The 14,347-nt window shown below is 39.5% G+C and overlaps 1 long non-coding RNA gene across 1 annotated transcript in view; it reads right to left on the reverse strand.

The window, feature by feature from the left end:
* The window catches only part of LOC137147641 (uncharacterized), a 33,485-nt gene extending 22,750 nt beyond the window's left edge, over nt 1-10,735 (reverse strand). The window contains exon 1 of the long non-coding RNA XR_010918279.1: nt 10,649-10,735. This is a non-coding gene — a long non-coding RNA (uncharacterized lncRNA). The remainder of the gene's footprint in view (nt 1-10,648) is intronic.
* Between the last annotated feature and the right edge of the window lie 3,612 nt (nt 10,736-14,347).

The raw sequence follows: 14,347 nt of genomic DNA on the forward strand, positions 1-14,347 counted from the left end.
AAGTGATAGATACAGACATGCATTTATCCTCATCTGCACTTATCAGCTGCCAACATTTCAAATTGTATTGCTCTTACTGGAGTGAGACTTCCACGGTCCCTACAATGACTGAAGCTTATCTACAATGCTAAAGCATAATGGGAATACTTTAAAGATGGAGATTCTCCTTCAGTTAGCCTTAATTTTGTTGGTTTTAAGTCAAACCTTCAGTCAAACCTTTAGTCTAACACTCCTATTGTATGCACAAGATTCATCAAGGGTTCATCAAGTATAAAAAGAAGAAGAATTTTGTTGATAAAGGGATACATAATATAATATAAGGACAGCCTGAGTGGCTGATATTGATGCACTGTGTTTAAATAAAAAGGAAATGTTTTCAAATACATTTTAAGGGCAATTGACTGTGTCAGCTAATTTCTGAATGCAAGGTGAATGTGCTCTGTACAGTAAAAGAACATAGTGTAACCTTTCAGCTACCAATATCTCAGCCCCAAAAGGAGAAAAAAATAGCACAAGGAGTGCAAGGACATATTCTCTCTCCTTCATGAGAAAGCCCACTCCAAAACCCATGCTCCTTAATAATCTCCTGGGTCAAAAGAGCAAGCAGACCATTAAGAAGCACCCCTTGTTGCCCAGACCATATTTAACTGACATACTGCTCTCTGGGTTTATCATAACCACTGAGAGGCAGCCAAAGATGACTTAACAAGGTCTCTGTTTAAACTTGAGATGCCCAGGCTATGTCCTGCAGACTGGAGGCCCATATATATTGACACTTTTCTAAAGCACTTTTAACGCATTGGATAAAAGACCTCCTCTAAATACAAATGATTATTACTGAAAGATTATGAAATACATTACTTAATTAATTAAGTAATTAATGAATTTCATAATGAAACATTATGAAATATAATAGATTTTCACAGCCCAACAATTTGAGTGTATTCAGAACTGTCTCAACATGAAAATGGTATAATTAACTGCATGTTTTATATGGCACCCTTATAATGTATCTAATGACCCAGTGGATTCCTTACAATATTTTACCAGGTCAAAAGTATCTGCAGAATCAATCAATATTTTGAAAACATAAAGCACACCAATGCCCCATTAATTGAGCTGCTGTAATGGAACTTTCTTTCTCTCCGTGCAAAACTGCACTAAGGTCACTAGGACAGTGACCAAGGCTGCAAAAAAATACATTGAGCATAATGCATTTCCACTCATTCAGAGCAGTTTTCGACATACAGCCTTCATGGTGACATTGTATTTGCGTTAACTCTGCAGGCAAATCTTAAGATCTTACAAAAATAAACCTGAATTTCCAAGTGAAATTGTTCATTTACTCCATTAGGGAGAAGTTCATGATGGTGCGGAGGGTGAGCACAAGGATCTCTGCACCATTTAAATACCACGTTGGAAGGAGAGGCGGGAACTGCGCAGGGAAGCTGCCATCCCCGGAAGCTTTCTCCACAGGTCTAGCCAGAATCCTTCTGACTGTATCTCTGGAGCACAGACCGTAGTAAATATTAATATAGCGGCGAGGGTACACATCACAAAGGGAGCTCTGCTGGCCATATGATCAGTACCTTGAGTTCAGTAAGGGGTAACTTATGCTGAGCTCAGCCCTATGGAAATACTTGCAGCACCTCCAGAACTGTGGTAAAAGATCTGTTCCTGAACACATTGCTCCCAGAATCCTCACACGTATTCCGCCTGCCTCAGCAATTCACAGACAGTGCCCTTCCTCTGCCCCCATCCTGCCAATGGGGCTCAGTCTCACAATGTAGTCACCAGAGCTAGCCACAAATTTCAACCGAGAAATAAAAGTCCCTTGAAGTGTTTGATGAAGAAAGAAGAGGAATTTTTCCAACAACATTTTCCCATTTTAACAGCCATGTCTAATAGCCCAGCATGTGCGTGCGCTGCATCAGCATTGCAGAAGATAAGCAATGACATGTCATCAGGGATTTCTAAGACTAGTCACATTATTGAAAAGGATAAAGCTACCCAAAATTGTCAACGAACAATATGGAAGTGGACTGAACAACCCTTGAATAACTTGGGCCTCATTCTCCTCTCCTCCCCATTATATATCAGTCTTACAGTGCTGCAGCTCCACTGAAGTTAATGGAGTTTCACTAGCATCAGACCAGTGCAACATAGAGGAGAATTGGGCCCTTCGAGTGAAATTCAATACTGAAAGAAGTGAGGTTTTGTAGAAGATGGAGAGTGGATATGACAACTCCTAACACTCTTGTAAAACTGTTTGAACATCAACATTATTATTTCTCAGACTTTGTCATCTTCCCTCAGATACAGTTGCCATGATATTCCCTGAAGCTATTGACCAAATGTTACAATATTAGATTCTAAGAAAAAACATTGTGGTAAGGAGAGAGGAAGTCTCCATGAGATCAGATAGATCATCTGTTACAATTTATTGGATGGAACAACCAGATGGTTCTAACATGATGTACATGGGTTTAATCTATTCATTTCTGTGAATCTACATTGATGGTGTCCACAGCAAGTCTGGTAAATTTTCACACTTGAGTTGCAAAATCTCTTTGCTATGGCAAAACTGCTTAATAGTATTTTGTAGCATTTAAGCATACAAGGGCCGTGTTTTAAATGAGAAATGATCAAGCAATAACCTCTTTCTATCTTTAGCGTCATATACTGGAATATTTGCAAGGGAAGTACTGAAAAGGACTGTAAAAAATTACAGTCGTGTTTAAAATTATGTGTTAAAAACACCACACCTTAATCTATTGCTACCATCTCAGATTATTACCAATTAAATAAATATTTTTAAAAGAAATGTATTGAGACTATGCTCTTTCACTCTCTACATTTGTTTTGCTTTGATTTTGTCTTACATAAGGAAAGGAAGGAATCAGAGCAGAGCATGAGAATAAAGACAATGGACTTCAAAAGATCAGACTTCAACGAACGCCAGGAATTGGTAAATATGGTCCTATGGGAAGAAATGCTAAGGGAAAAAGGTGTTTAGGAGAGCTGGCAGTTTCTGAAAGAAATATTAAAGGCTCAACAGCAAACTATCCCATACAGAGGAAAGATAGGAAGACTAATAAGAGACCAGTATAGCTACATTAACAGCTCTGTAAGGACCTGAAAACCCAAAGGAATCCTACAAAAAGTGAAAACAAGGGACAAGTTGCTAAGGGTGAGTATAAAAAGAATAGCATGAGCATGTAGGAACAAAATCAGAAAGGCTGAGGCACAAAATGAATTACAACTAGCAAGTCACAAACAGAAATAAGAAGTTCTATAAATACATTAGAAATAACAAAAAGACAAAAGAAAGTGTAGGTCCATTAACAGTAAAAGAAAGAAAACAGATGACAGAGAAAGCTGCGTTTAATGCCTTTTTCCCCCCTTCAGTCTTTCCTAAAAAGGTTGATTGTGACCCGACGCTTAACACAATTAAAATTAATAAAGGGGAAAGAACATTCTAACAATGATTAATTTTAGGGTTGTCTGACTTTTTTTTTTCAAAACTCTGTATTCATATGCATGCAAATATCATGAAGTAAATAACTTAACTGGAAATTAACATCAACAAAAAGCATTTGGATAAATAGAGATACCTGAAAAGCTTTCACTAAAGATCTAACTCTTGGAGTATTTCCAAGCAGCAGTCTGGGTTTTGATTAATATTATAATACAGCCTGCTAAAACAGCACCTTATAAATATCCATGAAGCATTTTATTAGAGATGATTGTAAATACTTAAATTTTTGTCTTTCAACCCCTCAGACTGCAGAAAAAAAGGCAGCTGAAAGCATCAATATGTGGAAATATGGTGAATTCAAATTATAAGTGTTTTTCCTTAATATTAAATATACTAGTATAAAGGTATTATGGAGGAGAGCATAGACCATATACACATTTGAATAGTGTGTGGATTTGTTTTGTAACAGAAACAGTAGGCCATAGCCAGGATTGTTTGAGAGAGATGGACAGGTGTGAAAAAGGTGGAGAGCAGCAAGGATGACAAAAACGTGACATTTACCTTTCCCCCCCACACACTATCTCCTTACTACAAAAATAAAAAAAATAAAACTCTTCAAGTTATGGAGTGAGGATGAGGCCACTGAAATGCCTGTCCCAGCAATTTACTGTTACAGTCTTTCACATCTTGTATGTCTTGATGGTATCACTACAGCTAAGAATCCTCTGACTTGTAGAACCAAAAAACCTTAATTTAAGGTCTATCTATTTGAAATTTTGGTCATCTATCCTCCAAGTGCTTGTTCGACATCAAATATTGATGTGGCCATTGATAATACCATTCTGTGTAGCACTTCCACTCTTCTTTCTCCATTTTTCTTCCCTGAATGCAAATTAAGAGTTCATGAAAGGTATTCAGATAGGCAGCCCAGAAAACTGAAGTAATAATTTCTTAAAATGGTAGCAGCAATATTGTGCCTTACCTACCACTTCCAATGGCGAGAGACGCTGTGGTCTATTAGTCCACAGCTTCACCTCTGAGGCTGCCAAACATTTATGATAAAACCTATGCTGTTAAAAATGAATTGCGATTATCTCATTTCATGCAAGCATTGAATGGTTGTCAAAAAGATAAATATTGAAGCTGGCCAAATAATATAGATAGGACCAGGTTGTGGCTGGCTTGTGTTGCAACTGCAGGAACTAAAGGAATTTGCAGGATTTTTTTTCCCAGATGCACAATCCCTCCCTAATGCCCTCCCAGAAAAAAAAAAAGGAGATTGCTGATGCTCTGCTGTCTGAATCAGATCAGCACCATCAGATGGAATGGTGGAAAAAAGAGGAGTAAAGCGCCTACAAGAGAAGGTGTTTGGTCCAATGGCATACAGCCACCTCTACTACATCAACAGAAAGGAGATTTGTCTGAGGTTGACACAAATTCACATATTTGAAATATATTCACATAAGAAATTTTCTGTCTGAAATTTGTGCCAAGCATATGAACATAATGGCTGTGTAATTCTGTAAGGTTTATTATCTGAGAAGTCTTCACACTGTACAGTATAATTTCAATTTCTTTTGTGAATTGATGTATCCTGTCTCTTATAATATACAACCCCATCTACTGAACAATCTTATAATTGTGTGGTAACTTTGTATAAAAAGCCATCACTTTTTCTTTTATGTAATACAAGGAAAGCTAAGGTCCCCACACAGAACTGTTGCAAGATAGGGGCAAATGACTGGCAATAGGATACAAACCTCTCAATGGTTAAATCGGGCTCAGACTAACAATGGCTGGCTGGCAAGTTTCTGTTGAACTTTTTTCAGTGAGAAGGGGTGAAATAGTAGTGTTATATTCCTCAAGAAAGTGTTCAGTTTTGACCAATTGTATTAATTATGAAAATCTAAACTATGTGATGACTCCAAGATGGCCTCTGGGATTCTCAACTGATGGTCTCAGTCCATTTATTGTACTCCATCTCACAATAACCACCATTAAAACTGGTGCTAATTATCACCCTTGTCAGTTTTAGTAGGCAGTCCATCACTGGAGCTACAGGCATGGAGGCTGACCTACCCATCCAATCAACCTCCACTATTTGTAGGTAGTACCTCCAGATGAAAGGCAAGGTATTGTAGTTGGGGAACATGAGAGAAAATTTCAGTGGAATTCACAGGAAATAAAGAGATGATGTCACTTTCCAATGTTGTCCACCATTATTTTTTTAATTGTATTAAGGAGTTAAAGTGAGGAAAGGTGGATTAACAATAGTCAACTGAAAATATTTCCTTCTTTCCTGAGCAGCAACATCCACTTTAAAAAAAATAGTTAAAGAGCTTTTACATGGACACTGTATTCCACTGTACAATTCTAAGAAGGGATGCTTTAAAAAAAAATACTTCAGTCACCTTTCTGAGTAAATGAAATATCTTTATATTTAGAAATATCTTTGCAAAATGTAGCACAGGAGGAGTTAATTCATGATTTTAGAGCATTCTTATCTAACAGACTGTTAAACAGTATGAGAGAATTAAGTGACCTGAAAATGGCATAACTAATGGCAGAATCTTGGGAAAATAATAACGGTAACGCAGAGGTTCATGAAATGTGTATGAACTGTATCACATATTCATGCCTTATTACTGTGAATTCTGAAGTATCTTCCTGTTCAAGATAATAGACCTTGATTCAATTCAGTCTGATGTAGAATGAATTTCATGCGCTAATTAGTAAAGCATTTCTTAATGATTAGGAAAAAAAGTAGATAATATCTGATTGAAAACCTAACTGTCAGAGATAAAACAATGATACAACACAGGGTTGAAGAAATGCCTGTCATGCTGAATTCAGGTGTCTTAATTATGATAATTAATGATTGTATTCCCTATATAAATGAACTCAACCAACATGAAAAGCATATTGTAATTAAAGTGCTTTTGAAAAAAGTAACATTTAAACAAATGTCATTGGTAATATTAATTACTTTTCTCATTTCAGTTTCACATTTAATTGCCTTGGTTCACTAAGGAGCTGATATGGAAAGACTTTGAACTACCACAGCTTCCACTGAAATCCCTGCTTAGCCTTAACTAATAAAGATAGAGTATTAGAGTACTCTAGTGTTACTCTAGTTCTGATAACAACCTGCCCCTGTATCACTGCCCATAATGACTGGATTTCCTGAAGTGTAATGAAAACATTCTACCATTAAAGAACTAAAGCATGACACTTTCTATTCCAATGTGCTGTTATAATAGTCTTCCTCTCTGCCACTAGAGAAACTGCAAGAAGGTCTGATTTCAGAAAAGCTGAAAGAAATGTGAACTGACAGAAAAAATATTTGGAGGCGGTGGGTTGGAGGTCTGGGTCCATCTATAGCCAATCCTCTGGGAACAGGTATTTCCGTGCAATAACGCCGGCTACACAGAAATGCATTGACACATTTTTAGTCAGCGTGATATTGCCTTTTTCATTTGGTTGCTCCAGTGCCACAGTTTAACGCTTATTGTGATGTTAACACATTGCATGTGTCGGATTTTCAGATGACCAATTCTTTTTTTTTTAAAGCAGATGTTTTAAAATGATCTTTTAATATTAAAAATGGGAAAAAAGGAGAACAACATTAGCTTGTTAACAGAGTCATTGGTCTTATGTCATAATATTTATCACATTGAGGGGAAAAAATACTTAATGCTGACAAAAGTTAATCTCACATGAATGTAAAATCACCATGGTAAATGTAATTTTAATGATAGTAAAATGGTAAATAGAAAATGGCTCTACTGAAAACAAGGCCTTCATGGGTGACATTTTTTCCCAAACATGTGAGAGCCATACAAAAGTTTCAAAGCTGCATAACAAGGTGTCAAAGGGTGGGATGCACAAAGAGACTGAGATATTGCAAAACTGAGCACAGTGCCTAACTTTTAGGCACCTAGAAAAATCACAGGGACAACATTACAATCCACAAAGCCTGAGTTAAGCACCTAAGCTCCTATAAAATGAATGGGGAGAGACAGGTGCCTAAAAATGTGATCCAGAAAAGCCAGTATGGGGAGTTATCTAAGCTACACAGTGGGAGATGCCAACAACAATCCCTGCCCTCTCTCAGAGATAGGTGCATAAATCCAGACTGCAAGGAGACACCCATCTCTACTTTGCAATTCACAGACAGGAACCCAGCATGTGGAATCAGGAGGTTTAGGTGCCTAAATCACTTCTTGAGGGAAATTACTTGATGCCTGTCACAGTCAACACAACACAGCTGGTTGAGGAGGGACTTTAGCCCAGTGGTGAAAGCACTTGCCTGGATGTGGGGGACCCATGCACAATTCCCTCTTCTCTGCCAGAGAGGTGGGAATCAATACTCCAGTTCCAATCCTCTCTCTTTCTCAGGAGGGCTCTCTAACCATTGAGCTATGGGATTCTGATGTGAGGCTCCTGCAATCTCTTCTGCTGAAGCTGTTCCAGTGTAGGTAAATGAAAGTGTCACTGGACCATGGGTCACCCATTTCCCAGGTGGGTGCTCTAACCACTGGACTATAGAAGCACTTTTGCTACCTCTCTCGGGCCCAACAACATTGGGATTTTGAATGGGACCCAATCCTGTAAGCAGCCTTTGAACACCTACCAGATCCAGCCACCCGCTGTGGGCAGGGCCCAACACCTATCTTCCCCTTGTTCGTGAATCTCAGTGGGGCTCAGGCAGGAGATAGGGATCCTGACTCCTCAAGTGAGGCACCAGTGCATGTGCCCAGAGACAGAAGTGTAGGTGTCTAGGGAACATTTACTTTGAAAAACTCAGGCCAGGTTAGGGCCCTATAGCTTGGCAGAAATTCTGTGGATTTTGGAGGAGCTAAAACACAGGCCCCTATGTCTGGTCCAGATCCACAATTATATTTGGGTATGTAAACGCCAAAGTGCAAAAGAGATGAAAGGAGGGGAAAATGAAAATGGGTGAGGTTTTTGCTCTATAGATTTTAATGGAGCCAAGATTTAATTAAATACTTAGCATTTATAATGCATCTATTAATCACCTTTAATGCTACAGCTACTATAGTAAGAAGGGTCCTTGCAAGCTGCTAGCATGTCTCCCCAGCTCAGGGAGGACTAATGGCATGTTCAAGTCTCCTTCAGGCACAGTGTTTCGTTCTTCAAATACAAAACTTATAAAGTAATACCAACAAAGTCATTCCCCTGCCCAACAAAGGCCGCAGGGACCTCTCCCCTTGTATCGCTTCCCATGCTCCAGGTCCAGCCACAGGAGCCACCCCATTTCCAGTAGAGCTGTGTCAGTCCTTCACAGGCATCAGCTGAGCCCTTCCCAGTTGGGCCTGATAATTGAACAGGACTGGCTGGCCCCAGGCATCCTGTCCCTTAAAGGTGCAGGCCACCCTTTTAGTCTACTAATGAACAAGGTATCTGTAAGTGCCTTTCACTTTGTGTCTTCAGCCATCCGAAAAGTTCACCGGTAGACCACTGATGCACAGCCAGAAGTGGTTTGTTGCTATTAAAATGAGGCTTGCTCTTTTTAAAATAAAGGAGTTTTGTGGCTAATGATAGATCCTTCCACTCTGACAAATAGTTGCCAGTAATAGAAAAAAAATGAATTAGAAGGGGAAAGGTTGGAAATACCTCCCCTCCTACTGTTTTGTATATAAATATTGCTTCTTAATCTTTCCCCAAGAGTCCTTGAGCTACTTGGTTTCCTTACTGTCACCCCCTCAATCCCTCACAACCCCAGCTATCCTTTCAGCAGGAAATTTCAATTCACTTTGGAATAGCTCCCAATTAAGCTTTTTCATTACGAGAGTGAGAGAGAAGTGGCTGAAACAGCCACAGAGTGCCACCTTGAATTAGCAGACAGGGACAGTTCAAAACAGACTCCTTCACCCACCCCACCCATCAGCCATTCAATCTTCCACCTTCCCTACACTGATTTCTCTTTTCATACAACCTTCCCATTGGCCCATCTTCACCGGGTGTGTTAATATTATCAACCCCCCTTTATATGCCCTCCCCCTCACTAGTTTAAAATAATGGGTGAAATCCTGGCTCCAATGAAGTCAATAGCAAAACTCCTAATGAAGTCAGTGAAGCCAGAATTTCACCCAGTTGGCACTGAAATATTGTATGTGTTTCAGTGATGAGATATTAACTAAGAGTTGGTGTATAGCTGTGATATGAAAAAGGCCCAGCTGACCAACAAGAATAGGAGAAGGTGAGGTTGGCTGTGGGTTTGGCCTCCTTCTTGTCCCCAGCCCTCAGTACAAACCAACTGAGCAGGCTGAAAGCTAAGGGGAGTGCATACGTAGATCAAGTGGTGTAACTTCCACTGCAGTGGACACTCCCTTGGAGCTTCCAGGAGGAATTTGATCGAGGCAGCAATGTTCTTCCTAGGTGCTTTCATTGTTGCACAGCCCTTCTGCACCTCCTCCAAGTTGGATCATGCCTTTAAAGAGCCCAAAATGGCCACCTTTATGCTTTTTCTAGAAACAAAAAATGTACATACCAATAGGTAAGTCAGAGCAAATAGGACTATATGGAGAAACGTATTTCTTACAAACAAAGATGTATCTGTTGCTTTCAGCGTCCTACCAACCAGAACATTTTGATTCTTTTCCTTTCTCCCTGACCAGACTTAGTCTTGTTGCCCTGTGTATGCAGTTTCTCAATGCTCATGGTCTAAAGCCTGTATTATGTTTGAAAGAATGCTAGTGTTTGTCCATTCCTAATCCAACATTTACCAATTAAATATAATCCAAGAGTCAACATTTAATCAACCTTTGGCTTTGTCATAAATCCTTTCAAAAAGTGGGTATGTTCAGTGCTGATTTGCATTTTAAAAGTGCTTCCACTCCTACAAAGAAACAAACCACCAACTTCCAGACAAAGACAATTTGAAAGACTATTAATCACATAAGAAGGGCATTTGCAGATTGTCTTAATTTACAGATTCCAGATACTGATCATGTAGCCCATGGCCACTCCATAAGTAAATGAGTTGAGGGAAGGTAGAGCTGTTTGGTGGACAGAAAAGGATCAGTTGAGAGCAGTGGTCTTTAATCAATACAGCAAGGAAATCTAGTCCTTTGTCACCAGTAAATAGGGATGGACCTTCACCCAGAACCTTTTGCTTAAAACATAAAAGTGCATAGATAAACTCACAGTTCACAATACGTTACAGGCTCAGCTCATGAAGGTTGCATTTATCAGAGAGAGGTTTTAGTCTACAAGGTGCTGAATATCTTCAGCTTCTAGTAGCTTCAGTAGGAATTAAAGGCACTGAGCACTTCACACTATCTGCTCCTTAGTAAAATTTCAAGGCCACTAATTAGCAGCACCATTCTCTTCCTCAACATTAGCACTGTCACCTTAGGCTAATCATCCAATTTGCCTGCACAATGCCTTTAACAATGCTCTAGAGCCTCCAGCTAGGGTACCACAGAGTTAACACTGATTCAGCAGCAGTTTCCTTCATTACAGATACTAACAGCTTAAATGTTCTTTCTTCATATATGATTGTTGGCGGATTACTTGATGCATTTGTACAAAAGTAGGGTTTCACCCCACAGTGCTAAAAGATAATTTCCACATCTGAGAAGGGCATGGTCACTAAGGCATGGTCAACAAAACAATCCTGCAATGACCCTTTCATTAACAAAACTGCCCTGTTTTGTCACTGAAATAAAACCAATGAAAGGAGGTGTACAGCCTTTGTTGGCAAAGTTTTTGCATAAAAGCAGATGTGTAGATAATGACTTAGGTTATGTCACTGAAAATAGCTTCCCAATTTCCCAGCACGCCATCCTGAGACTGCTCTAGTAAGTACTTTGAGCTCAGTTGCCCTGCAGCCATCCACCTCCCCTATCAAAGCTGTAGGAAGTTTTCAAGTTAACTTACCCTGGAGCTCACTCCACAGTACAGTAAGTGAAAATAGTTCTGTCCTGACTGCCCTAAGCTACAAGGGAGGGGTGTAACTCCTACTGTACCCTGGGGAGTACCCTGTACACAGCCCTGGGGTCACGGGACACCCACTATGAGCTGTCTGTCTTGGGATTGGTTGTCTCCAACTGCTGCTGTTTGAAGTTAAAGAGACAGAATGAGTGCAGGCACACTCTACTCACTGTCCTCAACACAGGCTGTCTGTCTTTCTCTGTGTGTGTCTCTCTCTTACACACACTCATTCATTCATTCACCCTCCCTCCTTCCCCCACTTCTGTGGCTTCTTGTGTTTGTGTTCAGCAGCATCAGCTTGGCTGACAGGGCAGTTTGAAAGCAGCTGTCAAACTAATAGGATGCCCATGGAATGATGGGATTCAGAAACCTTCATCATGTGATGCTGAGCCTGCCCCATGAGGCATTGCAAACCCTTCCCAAAGCACCCTGCATGCAGTTGCACAGTGGGATAGCTACTCACAGTGTACTGCTCACTTTGTCGACAAAGGAGCTGATACTGTGAATGCACTCCACTGACAGAAGGAGACAGTGAAGACATGAAACGGTGATTTAATTACAGCGGTGGTTGTATGCTGGCAAAACTTTTGTCGACAAAACTTTCTAGTGTAGAGAAGGCCTAAGCCATTTGAAATGGGGGATGTGGAGAACTGAGTGAAATAGATTTATTGTTCTTTTAAACAACATGTGCATATTTGTGTTTGTGTGTGTAAAACAATATTGCTCATTTGTTGCATATTTCCCTCAGAGAGAAAAAAAACAAGAGTCCAAGAGCTTGTAAGTAGAAATCAAGGATGTATTTGGAAGCAACTTCAAAAATGCCGAGGCTTGAATAGGTCCTGTTTGCTGATGTGCTCTATTTGCAGGTGCTTTTCAGAACAAAGCTTCACGGAGAAACAAAACACGTATTTGGTACATTGTATCCATCCTGCTAAAGGAAAACGAACCATTGCCCAGAAACCTTACTATTTGTCCAAGCTGATGACAACCTAGACAGGCATATACAATTCAGCATTTGCTCCTGTGTAAGGTTAGTCCCTTTTTTATTGATACAGATATATTGGTTCATGGAGAAAATGCAGGTCTTTGTGGGTGACATACTGAAATGTATATTCAAAAAAAGACAATGTACCAGAATCACAGCTGGCCCAGGAGTTCAAAGTGTCTGAAGACATCACAGGAAAGAAGCTATGAACTTCCATCTTGTCTGGAAGTCTCATTGTTATTGATTTAAATATATATATATATATATGTATTGCTGTTCATATTAGTTTTTTCTATAACAAGTTTGTTAAACTATGTGATGGTGTCTCTTTTAAAAACTTCTAAATGCTGCAGTCTTGAAAAAGGTGGAGCAGTTTAAAATTGTTCCCTTTCTCATCCCCACATTTCTCCCTCTGTCGCTGGTGGATGCTGATGCTTTCATTATGGCTTCACTTGCTGCACAAGTGTTTTCAACTATTATCTTTTATAATTAAAAAAAATGTGTTCATATACTCCCATACCCCCAATTTAGCTTTTTGCTAATAGAAAACAGGAGCTGAAAATGGCCTATCCACTAGTACAACTGCACTGAATGAGAGGGCAGGGCTGGCAACACAGCAGGAGGGAAATTACTTTGGTGCCCATGTTTGCAATCTGAGGCCTCCATCTTGCAAACATTTAGGCCTATGAGTAACTTTACACAAGTGAATAATCCCATTTAGTTCAAAGGGACTCCTCACATGTGTAATGTTACTAATTTACTTAAATGTGTGTAGGTTTGAGGCCTAAATTATCACTGGGCTGTCACTTGCAACGTAGGCAGCTTCACTTGTGGGAACACCATTTTTTTCATTTGCTGTTAATGGTAGCCAGAGCAGCAGTATTGAATTCCCCTGATCAACATAAGAAATAAAACAAAAGTCTGCATTGTCAGAGTGTATAGGAAGCTCAACTGAAAATAGGAGCTTGTCTTAAATTTAAGGAGAAGCAAACATGATTGTAAAGAAAGTTTAAAAAGGCAGGCTAGGTCAAAGCACTCTTCTATAGCAGTTAAGTTAAGTATGTATTATGTAGTTAAGGTTGTATTATGATGTCTGTTAAAAGGTTGACTTTTCTAAATGCTCTAAAATTGATATGTTAGTCAGATTCCTTTGAAATTTAGTATGCCTCAAGAGGGTGCAGGGTAGGGTTAGTCACCCAAATTTGGGATCATTTGAGCTAGGAATTCCAAAGATACATGCCCTAAAAATATAGCTATTTTTCAAAGTTTTCCAGATCATTCTGCAGTGCTAGAGATCAAGCTATTGATGTGATGTCAAGATGGGTAAAATGCAACAGATTTAAACCAAAGTAGTACATATCACCCACTAAACCTTTAGGGGACCCAAGCTGAAAACAATATTTAAGAAAATGTGCATAATTTTTCCAGTGTATGGGGGCTAGGAAGCTTTTACAGACAAAGGGCTAGAGGGTTTCAATTCTCCCCATTTTATGTGCTTTAAAGCTTGACTCTTTTAAGTTCCTTAAAAACGGAAAGGTTACGTAAATTGCTTTGAAATTTGTGTGCCTCAGAGGAGCACGGATTAGCATTAGTGACACCCATTTAGGAGCATTTGACCAAGAGATTCCTGAGTTACAGTCTTGCCCCAAGCAGTTCCTTCTACTGCCTTGTACTGTTAAACTGAGAAGCAGTAAGGACTGGATGGATCACAGGCCTCATTCAGATTGATGGCTGTGAGCTTACCCTTCAGTTAACTAACACAAGTAAAAAGTTCCAGAGGGGTAGCCGTGTTAGTCTGTATACAGCAAAAACAACGAGAGTTCTGTAGCACCTTAGAGACTAACACATTTCTGTGTGCATAAGCTTTTGTGGGCTGCAACCCACTTTGTCAGGACTCTCGTTATTTTAACACGAGTAAGGGTAAA

This window comes from Emydura macquarii, unplaced genomic scaffold, assembly GCF_026122565.2.
Source record: "Emydura macquarii macquarii isolate MOO-44397 ecotype Brisbane River unplaced genomic scaffold, CSIRO-AGI_Emac_v2 contig_561, whole genome shotgun sequence".
Lineage (NCBI taxonomy): Eukaryota > Metazoa > Chordata > Testudines > Chelidae > Emydura > Emydura macquarii.